The sequence below is a fragment of the Neophocaena asiaeorientalis genome, unplaced genomic scaffold (assembly GCF_003031525.2).
Source record: "Neophocaena asiaeorientalis asiaeorientalis breed wild unplaced genomic scaffold, Neophocaena_asiaeorientalis_V1.1 scaffold123, whole genome shotgun sequence".
Classification (NCBI taxonomy): Eukaryota; Metazoa; Chordata; class Mammalia; order Artiodactyla; family Phocoenidae; genus Neophocaena; species Neophocaena asiaeorientalis.
The window spans coordinates 7,233,661-7,249,051 of NW_020173666.1; the positions used below are offsets into that span (position 1 = coordinate 7,233,661).

At 37.6% G+C, this 15,391-nt stretch overlaps 1 protein-coding gene across 1 annotated transcript in view; it reads left to right on the forward strand.

The window, feature by feature from the left end:
- The window catches only part of ESR1 (estrogen receptor 1), a 287,792-nt gene that overhangs the window by 146,606 nt on the left and 125,795 nt on the right, over positions 1-15,391 (forward strand). The window lies entirely within an intron of this gene.

The following is a 15,391-nucleotide window of genomic DNA, read 5'->3' on the forward strand; positions in this document are numbered from 1 at the left end:
ACTGCTGTGGCCTCTCCTGTTGCGGAGCACAGGCTCCGGACGCACAGGCTCAGCGGCCATGGCTCACGGGCCCAGCCACTCCGCGGCATGTGGGACCCTCTCGGACCGGGGCACGAACCCGCGTCCCCTGCATCGGCAGGCGGACTCTCAACCACTGCGCCACCAGGGAAGCCCAGGATATAATCTTTTGAAATCAAAATCTAGATGATGAAAGTCTTTAATCTGACATTTTTAACCCACCGGTATTCACCAAAAAATTGGGGGTGGACTCTAGGTAATAAATGCATTTAATATTATATGTTCACAGTGGCAGAAATTTTTAACACTAAGTGATCTATGCCCTATAAATTTTTAATATTGAGGATTTTTCTTCAAAACACCTAAATTATGAATCATCAATCTTTTTTTTTTTTTTTTTTTACTGAATGCCACTTATTCATTCAACTGTCTAGTCTTAATATTGTAGGACAAAGGTAATACAATAGAAAAATAAATTAAGTTCTCATCCCTGAGAGGAGCTTGTAGAAAGATGACAGTGGCTGAAGTGATACTTGGTCCTTCAGTTGATACTCTCAGAACTGGTGTTCCTGTAAAACTTGACTGTTGCTCTTGTTGTTCAGGGAGAAGAACTCTAGTTATTATGGAAACAAGACTAGAAAATGACCTCCTCCATGCCCCATCATATCCATTCAGGAGCTAACGTAGATGAACCAAGGCAAGAGGAAGTTAAATCTTTTTTTCTGGGCTTATAGATCAAACGAGTAATGAATTTAGACAGCGATTGTCTTGTCTGCTCTCTTTTAATAGATTAAGTTAATTATTACCTATGAAGCAGGGGACTTTTTTTTATTAAACTAAATAAATGTGGAGTTTTGTACTTGCATTTTAGAGATCTATTATAGGCCAAGAAAAACATGTATCTGGCCTTAGATACTGGTTCATGTATTTGCATTTCTTAACATATGAACATGTGGTCCTTTGAATAAGGAGCCAGCAATGTTGTGATCCAAACTTGGTAGAGGGCATCTATTTAGGTAGCAGAGGTTGGGTTACATGGAAACATGGGGATTAACAGGCATATTTAGATTTCAGACTCAGTCCAACTGGCAAATAAAAATTCCCAGCCATCTTTGGAATTAGGAGTTTTAATGAGCACTTACCTACCTTAGCATTCCCATGTGAAGCAGATCCATAAGTAAATATTGGAATTTACATGTAATGTGGTTATAGGTTTTATCTTTATATTTATTATTGCCTTTGCTTAAAAAAATACTTTGGGAGAAGAGGAAAAAACAAATGAACAACTAAGGGTCATATCCCTGAGAGCCAACTCTAGTTACTATTAAGTTTTATTGTCCTATAAGCATATATTTTCCTGAATGAAGTTTTGGTAATACTAGTTCTAGAACACTGTTGAAGTCAAGTATATATTTTTCATACTTATCAGTAGACTTCCATCATGACATTTTTATAATTATAAAAATTTGAAGGGCATTTGAAACAATGAGAACTAAATTCAAATACATTACCAGTGGATGAAAATGTCATGGCAATAATCTTCTGAATTTAGGAATAAAATGGAGCTGGAAATCAAGGGAAGGAAAATATTACATCCATGCTTAGCCATCCCATTGTTAAACGCAGAACTAAACAAATTTATGATAATGTGATGTGTAGCAAAACCACCCTATAACTTGATTATATTAGTTTAAAAGACCTGAATGATTCCAAAATCCTTGGACCAAACTGTATCTTGTTACTTGATGGTTTAAAAAAATGATAATTATAAAGGCAAAAATGAAATTATATATATGCTATTGGAATATAGCTGTTGTAAATCAAAAGCCTAGTAGTCTGACCAAGCAGAATAAAAAGAGTCATTGATTTTAAAAAGATGAAAAATGAGGGAAGAAAAAAATGTCCTCTGGAATCTTTGAAGATGATTGTCAAGCTTCTCAGAAATTTGACAAAGTCACATTTTGAAAAGCTCTTTTGTATCCAAATACTCTCTGTCATTAAAAACATAGTTCACACCGAAAATCTAATATAGACAATATTACATTTATATGGTCACAGTTTGAGAATAATAATAATTTAATATAGAGGTAATAGAAAACATCATTAGTAAGAAGGGCAGTAAGAAAGCAGTTGTAGAAGTACCTGGAATTAGCTGTATGATACAAAAACCTGCGTAGAACATTTGGATATCCTCAGATGGCTACCAGTATAACAGAGATTGTGAATTGATTTCATTTTTTAAAAATTTCAGCATTAATGGAGTATAATTGACAAAATTATATTTAAAGTGTACATTATGGTAATTTGATATACTTAGACATTATAAAAGGATTCCCTACAGCTAGTTGATTAAACATCCATCACCTCACACATTTACTTTTTTTTTTCTGATGAGAGCATTTAAGTTCTACTTTCTTAGCAAATCCATTATACAATACAGCGTTTTTAATTATAATCACCATGTCTTATATTAGCTCCTCAGATCTTTTTCATGTTATAGCTGAAAGTTTATACTCTAACCAACCTCTCCCTATTTGTCCCATCCTCTAAACCCTGGATACCACTTTTCTCTACTCTCTTTTTGTGAATTTGACTTTTTTTTTTTTAGATTCCATATATAAGTGATACCATGCAATATTAATCTTTTTCTGACTGAATTATTTCACGTAGCATAATACCCTCAAGGTCCATCCATGTTGCCACAGATGGCAGGATTTCCTTCTTTCTTGTAGCTGAATAATATTCCATTATATATCTATGTAGATATAGATTTTTTGTTTTGTTTTCTTTTTTTGGTGGTACACGGACCTCTCAATGTTGTGGCCTCTCCCGTTGCGGAGCACAGGCTCCGGACACGCAGGCTCATCGGCCATGGCTCATGGGCCCAGCCGCTCCGCGGCATGCGGGATCTTCACAGACCGGGGCACGAACCCGTGTCCCCTGCATCGGCAGGCGGACTCTCAACCACTGCGCCACCAGGAAAGCCCGTCTATGTAGATATAGATTTATCAGATCTTCCTTATCCATTCATCTGTTGATGGTCACTTGGTTCATTTCCATATCTTGGATATCTTGGCTATTCAAATAATGCTAAAATGAATGGGACTACAGATATCTCTTTGATATCCTGTTTTCAATTCCTTTGGATATACACCCAGAAATGGGATTGCTGGATCTTATGGTAATTCTACATTATTTGGGGGGGGGGGACTCTTTACTGTTTTCCAGAGTGGTTGCACAAGATTACAATCTTACCAACAGTATACAGGATTCCCTTTTCTCCACATCCTCACCAACAGTTATTATCCGTTGTCTTTTTGATGATAGCCAACTTAACAGGTGTGAGGTGATATCTCATTGTGGTTTTGATTTGTATTTCCCTGATGATTGGTTGAGGATATTTTTATGTACCCATTGGCATTTGTATATCTTCTTTGGAAAAATGTATATTCAGTTCCTCTGCCCATTTTTTAATCATAGGGGTTTTTTTTCTTTTTTTTTTTTGCTATATGTGCTCTTCATATTAACCCTTTATCAGATACATGATTTGCAAATATTTTCTCTCATTTGGTAAGCTGCCTTTTTGTTTTGTTGATGATTTCCTTTGCTATGCAAAAACTTCTTAATGAAGTCTCACTTGTTTATTTTTGCTTTTGTTGCCTTTGCTTTTGGTGTCAAATCCAAAAAAAACTATTGCCAAGATTGATGTCAAGGAGCTTTTTCCCTATGTTTTCTGCTAGGAGTTTTATAGTTTCAGGTCTTACATTCATGTCCTTAATCCATTTTGAATTGATTTTGTGTGTGTATGTGTGTGAGTGGTGTAGATAGGGGTCCAGTTTCATTCTCTTGCGTGTGAATATCCGGTTTTCCTAACATATTTTGAAGACACTATCCTGTTGCTATTGAGTATTCTTGATTCTCTTGTCAAATATTAGTTGACTGTATATGCATGGGTTAATTTCTGGGCTCTCTATTCTGTTCCCTTGATCGACTTTTTTTTTTTAATGCCAATACCATGCTGTTTTGATTACTATAGCTTTGTAATATAGTTTGAAATCAGGAAATGTGACACTGGTGCCTACAGCTTTGTTTTTCTTTCTCATGATTGCTTTGGCTATTTGGGATCTTTTGTGGTTCCATAAAATTTTAGGATTTTTTAAATGCTTTTGTAAAAAATGCTATTGAGACTTTGATGGGAATTTCATTGAACCTGCAGATTGTTTTTGGTAGTGTGGACAGTTTAACAGTATTATTTTTTCCAGTCCATGAGCATAGAATATTTTTCTATCTCTTTGTACCATCTTCAGTTTCTTTCATCAATGTCTTATAGTTTTCAGTGTTCAAATCTTTCACCTCCTTGGCTAAATTTATTTCTAAGTATTTTATTCTTTTTAATGCAGTTGTAAATAGGATCATTTCATTCATTTGTCTTTTTGATAGTTTGTTGTTCGTATATAGAAATGCAACTGCTTTTTGCATATTGCTTTTGTATCTGCAACCTTACTGAATTTATTCTAATAGTTTTTTGGTGGAGTCTTTAGGATTTTCTATGTTTGATGTCATGTCATCTGCAAATAGAGACAATTTTACTTCTTCCTTTTCAATTTGGATGCCTTTTTTTTCTTTTTCTTACCTAGTTACTGTGGTTAGGACTCCCAGTACTATGTTGATTAGGAGTGGTGAGACAGGGTACTCTTGTCTTGTTCTTGATCTTAGAGGGAAAACTTTCAATTTCTCACTGTTTAGTATGATGTTAGCTGTGGGCTTTTTATGTATGCCCTTTATTATGTTGAGGTATGTTTCCTCTACACCCACTTTGTTGAGAGTTTTTATCATGAATGGATGTTGAATTTTGCAAATGCTTTTGCTACATCTATTGAGATGATCATATGGTTTTTATCCTTCATTTTGTTAATGTTGTGTGTTGATTGATTTGTGGATGTTGAACCATCCTTTAATCCCTGGAATAAGTCTCACTTGATCATGGTGTGTGATTCGTTTAATGTATTGTTGAATTTGCTTTGCTAATATTTTGTTGAGAATTTTTGCATCTATGTTCACCAGGGATACTGACCTGTAATTTTCTTTTCTTGTAGTGTCCTTGTCTGGTTTTGGTATCAGGGTAATGATGGATTTATAAAATGATTTTGGAAGTGTTTCCTCTTCTAATTTTTGGAACAGTTTGAAATTCTTCTTTAAGTGTTTGGTAGAATCCACCAGTGAAGCAATCTGGTCCTAGATTCGTCTTTGTTGGGATGTTTTTGATTACTGATTAGATTTCCTTACTAGTAATGGTCTGTTTGGATTTTCTGTTTTCATGATTCAGCCTTGGTAGCTTGTGTATTTCCAGGAATTTAACAGTTTCTTCTTGTGTCCAATTTGTTGACATATAATGATTCATAGTAGTTTCTTATGATCCTTTGTATTTGTGTTATCAGTTATAATGTCTCCTCTTTCATTTCTGATTTTATTTATTTGCGATCTTTTTTTAATTTCTCTTGGTAAATCTAGCTAAAGGTTTGTCTATTTTGTTTATCTTTTCAAAAAAACAGTTCTTAGTTTCAAAGATCTATTCTGTTGTCTTTTTAATCTTGATTTCATATTTCCACTCTAATCTTTGCTATTTACTTCCTTCTACCAGGTTTTGGCTTACTTTGTTCTTCTTTTATATTTCCTTAGATGTAAAACTGGTTGTTAATTTGAGCTCCTTTTTTTCTCAATGTAATGAGTGCTTTCCTTTTTTCTTAATGCAGCTGTAAACTTCCTTGTTAGAATGCTTTGCTGTATTTTGTAAGTTTTGGTATGTTTTATTTCAGTTTTCATCTGTGTCAAGGTATTTTTTGATTTTTCTTTGACCCATTTGTTTTTCAGTAGCACGTTGTTTAATTTCCAAATATTTGTGAATTTTAAAGTTTTCTTCTTGTACTTGATTTCTAGTTTCATACCATTGTGGTTGGAAAAGATACTTTATATGATTTCAATCTTCTTAAATTTATTGTCTTATTTAGTGTTCTAACATATGACCTATCCTGGAGAGTGTTCCATGTGTGCTTGAGAAAAATGTGTTTTCTGCTGCTATTAGATGAAAAGTCTGTTAAGTCCATCTGGTCTAATACATAGTTTAAGTCCAATATTTCCCTTATTGATTTTCTGTGTGGGTGATCTACACATTGTTGAAAGTGGGGTATTGAATTTCCCTACTATTGTTATATTGCTGTCTATTTCTCTTTTCAGGTCTGTTAATATTTGTTTCATGTGTTTAGGTGCTCCTATTTTGGGTGCATAATTATTTGCAAATATTATATTGTCTACTGGATTGACCCCTTTATCATTATATAATGACTTTTTTGTCTCTTATTAAAGTCTTTTGCTTGAATTCTATTTTGTCTGAGATAAGTATAGCTATCCCACTTTCTTTTCGTTTCCATTTGCATGGAGTATCTTTTTTCCATTCTTTCACTTTCTATCTATGTGTTTCCTTAAACCCAAAGTGAGTATCTTGTAAGTAGCATACAGTTGGATCTTGTTTTCTGATCCATTCATTCACTCTATGTCTTTTCATTGGAGAATTTAGTCCATTTACAGTTAAAGTAATTATTGATAGGTGTTTACTTATTGCCATTTTGTTGATTTTTTTCTGGCTGTTTGTAATTTCCCTGTTTCTTTTTTCTTCTCTTGCTCTTTTCCTTTGTGGTTTGATGACTTTCTTTAGTGGTATGTTTAGATTCCTTTCTCATTATCTTTTGTGTATCTATTATAGGTTTTTGCTTTGTAGCTACCATGAAGCTTACATACAATAACTTATATTTATAAGTCTATTTTAAGTTGATAACAACTTCTAAAGCTCTATAGTTTGACTTTCCTTCCATGTTTTATGTTTGATGTCACAATTTACATTTTTACTACTTTTCATACTAGATCTATAAGTTAATTACCCACCATCATTACAACATTAGAGTATTCTGAATTTAACTCTATATTTACCTAATTAGTGAGATTTATACTTTCTTTTTTTTATTGAAGGATAGTTGATTTACAGTGTTTCTGGTGTAAAGAGATTCAGTTGTGTGTGCATGAGTGTAAATTCTTTTTCAGATTCTTTTCCATTATAGGTTATTATAAGATATTGAATATAGTTCCCTGTGCTATACAGTAGGTCCTTGTTGTTTACCTATTTTATAGATTTATATGTTCATATGTTTTTCTGTTACAATTAGCATCCTTTCATTAAGCTTGAAGAAGTATCTTTAACATTTCTTGTAAGTCTAATCTAGTGGTGATGAACGCCCTCAGCTTTTGCTTATCTGGTAAAGTGCTGATCTCTCCTTCAACTCTGAAGGACAACTTTGTTGGGTAGAGTATTCTTAGTTGGTGGTTTTTTTTTTTTTTTCTTCATCACTTTGAATATATGATGTGACTCCCTTTTGCCCTGGAAAGTTTCTGCTGAAATACTGCTGATAGTCTTATCTATTGATAGCCTTGTATGTAACAAGTTGTTTTTCTCTTGGTGCATTTAAGATTATCTCCTTGTTTTTAACTTTTGACACTTTAATTTTAATGTGTCTTGGTATAGGCCTCTTTGGGTTCATCTTATTTGAAACTCTCTGAGCGTCCTGGATCTGGATGTTTGTTTTTTTCTCCAGTTTAGGGAAGTTTTCAGCTATTATATTTTTAGCTTTCTACTCCTTTCAGTTTCTCTTGTACTGACCTTTTCTGGGACCACTGTGATGTGACTGTTGGTTTTCTTGATGTTGTCCTTTTATAAGTTCCTTAAGCTGTCTTCACTCTTTTTCATGCTTTTTCCTTTTCACTCCTCTGATTGGATGAATTCCACTACCCTGTTTTTGAATTGCTGGTCCTTTCTTCTGCTTGAACCCTTCTATTGAACTTTTGAAGTGCAGTTATTGTATTCTTCAGTGCTGTAATTTCTGTTTGATACTTTCTTATATTTCCTATGTCTTTAGTGAATTTCTCACTGTGTTCATGCCTTGTTCTTCTGACCTTGGTGAGCGTCTTTGTGACCATTACTTTCAACCCTTTGTTAGGTAAATCACTTATCTACATTTCATTAAAGTCTATTTCTGAGGTTTTATCTTGTACTTTTGTTTGGAACATATTCCTCTGTTTTTTCACTTTCCTTGACTCTCTGTATTGGTTTCTGTGCTTTAGATAAAACAGCCACCTCTTCCAGTCTTGACAGAGTGGTTTCATGTTGGAGATGAACCTTACTATTCAGCCCAGCCTGAGCTCTTGGTTGTCTCTCAGACCTCTGTGATCTTCCAAGGTGAATTCTTTGTTCTTAGAGGCTCCCAATAGTTGAGGGTATGCCAAGACCTGTCAGTATCCTAAAGGGGAGGATCTCAGTGAGCATGTAGATACAGGCTGATTGGTAGCTGGACCCTCAGGTAACAGCTTTTAAAGTATACAAATAGATCCGTTTTAGGGGAAGACTGGGTGATGGGATTTTCTGTTTGCTTCCTCTGTGCTGACCCTTGGCAGGATAGCCCCTTAAGAACATTTGTTTGTTAAAAGCCTGTGGGGCTGGCAAGTGCAAGCTTTGCTGGCCACTAGAGCCAGGTGATCAAGGGATGTATTCCTTAGGTGGCATCTGCAAAAGCTAGGGTACCAAACGTGTGTACAAGCTCCTTCCAGGGAGATATTGGCAATTTGGAGCAGCCTACAGGGAGAATGCAGAGATCGTGTCTCCTGCTTTCCCAGTCTCTGGGGAGAATCAGTCAGTCCCTAGACTGTGCTAAATTAGAAACCTGACTCTCAGGTAGCAGCTTTTAAAGTATGCAGATGGACCTTTTTCAGGGAAACACTGGGAAATGCCTGTATCTGTTTGCTTCTTTTGTGCTGGACCCTGGGAAGATAGTGAGTCCATTAAGAACAATTTGCTTGCTCTAGTATTATGGGTGTGGTTGATGTAAGCCCTGTTGGCTTCCAGAGCAATGTGCTTTGGGGGCCTACTCCTGGGGTATTAGATGTTGGGACCAAACCCTTCCCTTCCCAGGTAGAAGCTGGGAGTTGTGAGTTCCCTTCTGATTTTATGGCATTGTGCCAGGGTTTGGGGGTGGAGTTTCAGTGAGACTGTGTCTCAGCCTTTCCTACCCATTTCAGTAAGGGTATTTTCTCATTTGCCTAAAGTGAAGGAACCATTCGGCTAGTCTCTGGATTTCTTTTAGGGGAAATCACTCTGTTTGTAGGGAAGATTTGGTATGCCTGTGGGAGTTTTGAGTTCAGAGGTCTCCTATGTCTCCACCTTGGACCATAACCCCCAGTTGACTTCATTTTGCCTGATGAATTTTAATAAAAATAATCAGTTCACTGGACTATTCTAATAGTTCTAGAAGTACATTTTTACTAACAGAGTATTATCAGAATTTTCAAATGTTGGTGATTGTAAGTTGAATTTTCCTTTCTCTTAATTATCTAGGGCATATTTTTTGACTTGTAATATCTCTCTTAATTATCTAGGGCATATTTTTTGACTTGTAATATCTCTCTTAATTATCTAGGGCATATTTTTTGACTTGTAATATCTCTCTTAATTATCTAGGGCATATTTTTTGACTTGTAATATCTCTCTACTCAGACTCAAGACGTGAAGAGCATTATGATAAAATGCATACATATCATATAAGTATGATAATCAAGTTCCCATCTGTAAAGTACTTATAGCTGACCTGGCTTAAGATCACATCACGACATTAATTATTTTCCCTCTGCAATTTAAAAACAATAGCAGCAAGGAGAATTATAAAACCTACCTACGCCACTCTGACAAGTGATGCTTTTTTATAACAGGTGTTGCATATCTGCTTTTTGATATCTAGCTATAGAGAAGGATTTTTCTCTTTATTGTTTGTACTGAAATTTGTTAATCTTTAAGAAGCACTTTATATAATCTATCCATGGATGGAGAGTTAGTTTTAAAAGAGATTGTTAAATCTTAATTCATCATTATCCTATACACAGTGACACTTGTCAACAAGTGTAACATCATTATCTGAAGGTCAGAAAGGAAAAAACGTATGACTGCCAAGTTGTTATATTTTTAATTTCTGCATCATTGATTGGCTGATTCTCATTTTTCAGTGTTAATCAAGTACATTCGATTTTTTCCCCCAGAAGCTGAATTGCATCAGGAAACTGTTAATTTGATTTATTAAAAATTATGCCTTTTCCAAAATTCACTATAATTTTATATACCTCAAGGGCAATTTCATACTTCAAGTTTGTGTTCTAGTTCTGTCTAATGGATACTTGGACAAATATCTAGCCCTGGGCTCTTCATTGCCCTTTAAAGGCTGAAAGGTAGAAGCTTGACAGTCTCACTGAGCCCCAGGCACATCTGGGTGGGTCATGAGTGTGCTGAAGTTGCTGGCCCAGGAAGAAGAATAAAGGGGACATATGTTCACAGTTAAGCTCATGGGAAACATACTACTTTATCCACTTCTTCATTCTTTCAGTGGCAAACTAGGTGGACTTCCTCCTTCTCCTTTCCTGCCTAGGTCACTCTGTACTCAACACCAGACGAGTCCCCTCTTCCTTCTGAGCCCCCCGACTCCCAATCGTTTTACTGTGGGTTCCTTTCTTGCTGTTTGGCCCCAGGGAGAGGGGAGAGGTTCACTTTTTCTGAGCATGCCCCCCACCAACCCCAAGCTCACGTTTCTCTGGAGCTTCTTGTGTTATCTCTGAGACTTCATGGTTGTCTTAGCCGTTCCAGGGCTCAAGGCTGCTTCTGACGCTCTGTTCACCAGGAATCCAGTAATCACCTTCCTGGACTCTAACATTCATCCTCATCATACAAGTTAGCAATGGATCGAGCTCAGGAGATGCTTGTTGAATGAATGAATAAATGAATGAATGAAAGAAGGCTTTGGAAACTAATGATATTTAAGAAATCTCTGAGCCCTGTTAGACCTCAATTTTTCCATAAAGTCGAAGTGATCTTTAAAGTTGTGGTGTTACTCTTTTTCACCTCCCTTCAGAATCTACCTGCTGTTATGACATCCTTCTAGCAGCTGCCTTCATGAGACTCATTTCCAACCTTTCTTTTGTGACGGCCAGAGTAATATCCAGAGGCATGTACAGAACTTGGGCTCTGAGGACTTTAACAGGCTTCACTTGGCTAGCAGCAAGGTTGTTTCACTTCACGAGGGTAATTTAAACCTTAAAATGGGTATGGCCAAGGCACCAAGGAGAGGGCACAATACCTCAGTCTGGGAATTGGGAGCATCTTCAAGGAACATATTTTATTCTGGGAGGTTCCTGTGGATTCCAGGGACTTGGCAATCCTACCCAGTACTCTGATTCCCAACTTGTAATCAGATCAGTGGACCTTACTTTAAAGCTGTCATAGTTTTCCAGCCTGTTTCAGCATGGCACAGTGATGAAAGATAACTTGGAAGTGACTTGGAAGCATGGGTGACATCCCAGAGAGGCGACAGATACTTATGTTTAAGGGTAAGATTTGTGGTTCAGACTTTGCAACTTTTCTATAATAAGAGCCTTGGGACTGGGTTAGAATTACCCCCGCATGGATGGTGGCAGCCCCCTGGGAGCTTTCTTTGGAGCACTCCACTTCCAAGTCAGCCCTACCTGGCTTTTCACTGCTCCTCTGGAAGCTCTGGTTGAAATCCAAGGAAACCACCTACTTCCTGATTTTTCTTTCACGTGAAACTTTGAAGCCCCATAGAAGCGTGTTGGCCCAGATGCTGTTAAGCCTTTAAAATACTTTTCTCATCTCGAGAGTGTTTGAGGAAAATGCCCCATCTGGGCTTCTTTGCCCCACCCTCCTCAGGGTTCTGTTTCTGTGAATTGGGGTGGGGGTGGGGGCCCAGGGTTCTCAAGCCTCCTCGTGGGGAGTTGTTGGCCTGTGGCTGTGCTACTTCTGGGGCAGGGGGGAACTTGGCATGGAGAATGTCAGTTTTTTTGTATCTATTTATGTGCTAAACAGATGTAATACTCTTGAAGTGTGTTGAAATAGATTGAATTGTATACTCCCAAAAAGATGTGTTGAAATTCTAACCCCTAGTACCTCAGAATGTGATCTTATTTGGAAATAGGGTCTTTATAGAGGAAATCAAGTTCGAGTGAGATCATTAGAGTAGGCCTTAATCTTTTGAAAAGAGGAAATTTGGATTCAGAGGTGGACACGCAAGGAGGGAAGATGATGTGAAGACTCACAGAGAAAAGATGGCCATGTGATCGGAATGATGCTTCTCCAGGCTAAGGAATGCCAAGGACTGCCAGTAAACACCAAAGGCAGAGGAGGCAAGGACAGCTCCTCCCCAAGAGGCCTCTGAGAGAGCACGGCCCCACTGACACCTTGATTTCAGACTCCCAGCCTCCAGAAAGGTGAGGCAATGCATTTCTGTTGTTTTAAGGCACCCACTATTTAATACGTTGTGTGACAGTTCTAGGAAACGATTACCAATTGTTTTAAAAATAAAAGGGCCTTGTATTTTTAAGGCAGAAGAAATAAGGAGCTTTTGATTTTAAAAGGGATGTTTGGCTCACCTGGTGGAGGCTTGGCTAATCATTTACTCTTGTAGATTCTCTCCTTTGCCTGTCCAAGTACTCCACTGAACTTCTGGCTTTGAAGTTGTTTTAGAACTTTAACAGTTCCACGCATCTACCTGGCAACTACCTGGTAAAAATTTTTAACCAACAAAAGAATGTTTTCATCTGGTACTTTAATAGTTTCCTCTTTTGCATTTATATCTTTGATCCATTTGAATTCATCCTGGTTTACACTATGAGGTGCGACTCCAACGTTGTTTTTCTACAGGTGGCTGCACAGTTGTTTCGATTCCATTCATTGAACGGCCTCCTACAGAAGTATTGTTAAGACTTTTCTTGACCTTCCAAGTTGACTATTTGTTAAGAGCTTTGAAAGTAGAGTGATAGATACGACCCATTAGTTTACACGGTTGGTTATTTTTTTTCCCAATTCTAAAATTAAAAAGAAAAAAAGAAAATAAGGGATTTATTCACAAGTTATACATTTTGCCTAATTTATATTAACTGAATATATAATGTGATTTGGCTGTCTTGTGTAGAGGTATTTCATAACATTCCTCTGATCTTAGAAATAAGAAGCAAAAGTTCATGAGACGTGATACATTTTGAAAAGACTAGTGCTGGTAAGAGGTAATCAGTAGAATTACCATTCAATATTCATAGGACAGAAAAATTGTTCCCAGGAGAGGAAGATAAGGATGTACCAGGCTTCCCTTCTCTCTTTCCCCATCTGTTGAAAGCGTTCCCCAGATACTTCAGTACTGGGCCCTGAGCGCTCCTGCTGCTTTTAACCAACTTGAAAAGCTAGTGTCCTCAGAGCCTCAGCTGTTTACTTTTAGGTTCATGATTTCCAGATTTCCTTCTGTAGGTCCCAACACCTAAATTTTCAGTTCCCACTTTCAACTGCCCACATATCTTCTGATATGTATGAAACCAAACTAGCTGTTTTCTCTTTCTCCCCCTTATGGCAAACTCATTTGTTTATTCTAATCCTCTCCATTTCTGCCAGGGACTCCACCCTTCTCGGGTTTTTGTTTTTAAATTATTTTTTATACAGCAGGTTCTTATTATTTATCTATTTTATACATATCAGTGTATATATGTCAATCCTTTTCATTGCGGTACATGTGCTTCTCACTGCTGTGGCTTCTCTTGTTGTGGAGCATGGGCCCTAGAGTGTGCGGGCTCAGTAGTTGTGGCATGTGGGCTCAGTAGTTGTGGCTTGCGGGCTATAGAGCTCAGGCTCAGTAGTTGTGGTACACGGGCTTAGCTGCTCCGTGGCATGTGGGATCTTCCCAGACCAGGGCTCGAACCTGTGTCCCTTGCACTGGCAGGTGGGTTCTTAACCACTGCATCACCAGGGAAGTCCCCACCCTTCTCTCTGACTTAACTTTGGAATCGTCTTTGTGTCTGGCTCTTCTTCACTGTGGAACATCAGTTCTTTCTCTTCAACATCTCTAGATTTTGGCTTTGTTTTCATTCCACTGTCACCAGCCTGGTCCACATCCTCATTGTTTTCCAAGCCCAAATTACTGTAATATCCTCCTAACTGGTCATTTTTGGTTCCAGCCTCTCCTCCCTTCAACTTCTACTCATCACTGCCAGAGTAATTTCTGCAAATCATCACTTCAGAATGCTCCACTCCCTTTATTAGTTTCCTATGGCTGCCATAACAAGGTTGCACAAACTGGGTAGTGTAAAACAATAGAAATTGATTGTCTCACAGTTCTAGAGGCTGCACATCTGAAATCAAGGTGTTAACAGGGCGATGCTCTCTCTGAAGCTCTAGAGGAGAAGCCTTCCTTGCCTCTTCCTAGCTTCTGTAGGCTGCTGGCAACCCTTGGCATTCCTTTGCTTATAGATATATCTCTCCAATCTCTGCCCTTCTGTTGTCACAGGATGTTCTCCTTGTGTGTCTGTATCTAAATTTCCTTCTCCTTATAAGGACGCCAATCATATTGGATTTAGGACCCATCCTAATCCATTATGACCTCATCTTACTTGATGAAATCTGCAAAGACTATTTTTGAATAAGATCACATTCATAGGTTCTGGGTGAATATGAACTTTAGGGGAAACAGCTATTCAATTAAAAATTTGGCAGTGGACTTGACTGTCTAACTTAGCAATGGCTTTAACAGATAAGTGATAGTGTACCTTGACGCCTAAAATGCAGAATGAGACTATGCCTCAGGGCGCCAAACCCTAGGCTAACCTTTTTCAGACAGACCCTTGTGAAGGACCTTGTAGAAAAGCTGTTCACCAGCTCGGTCTCTCCCATCGTATTTGATTTCTACTTTCCAATCTGATCTCCTTGCCTCACCCTTTCCTCCTGCCGGTCTCCCCTCCACAAAGTGTTCATTTTTTTTTTTTCTTCTGCTTGAATACCTGCATCTCTTTCTCTCTGTTTCACTTCTATACTCATTTTTTTCCCCTAAAGGGACACCTCAACTTCTGCTTCCTTTCTGAAACTTCAGACTAGCTTAATCAGTGTAATCTTGGATTGAATTTGCCATCACAGTATAACCAGTCCATGGTCCAGAGTGCCTTGTCAGATGTATATAGATGAACTAAATCAACCAGGGTCTAAAACACAGCAAGAGCTCTTAAACTGTACTCTTATTTCTCTGATGGTAGATTTGTTGCTGGGTGATTCATTTATACTATGGTTGGATGTCTTCTTTTAAATGGAAAGATGAATAGGTGTCTCTTGATGGCTGGGTGTCTCTTTTTGTCCAGGGAACTTTGTCAAAGGAAAAGTATTTTTACAATCTGGGTTGACTTGCTTAAGCCATGAACTTATTCTTTAAAAGTTGTATATGTGCAAAATGCATTTATATTAAAT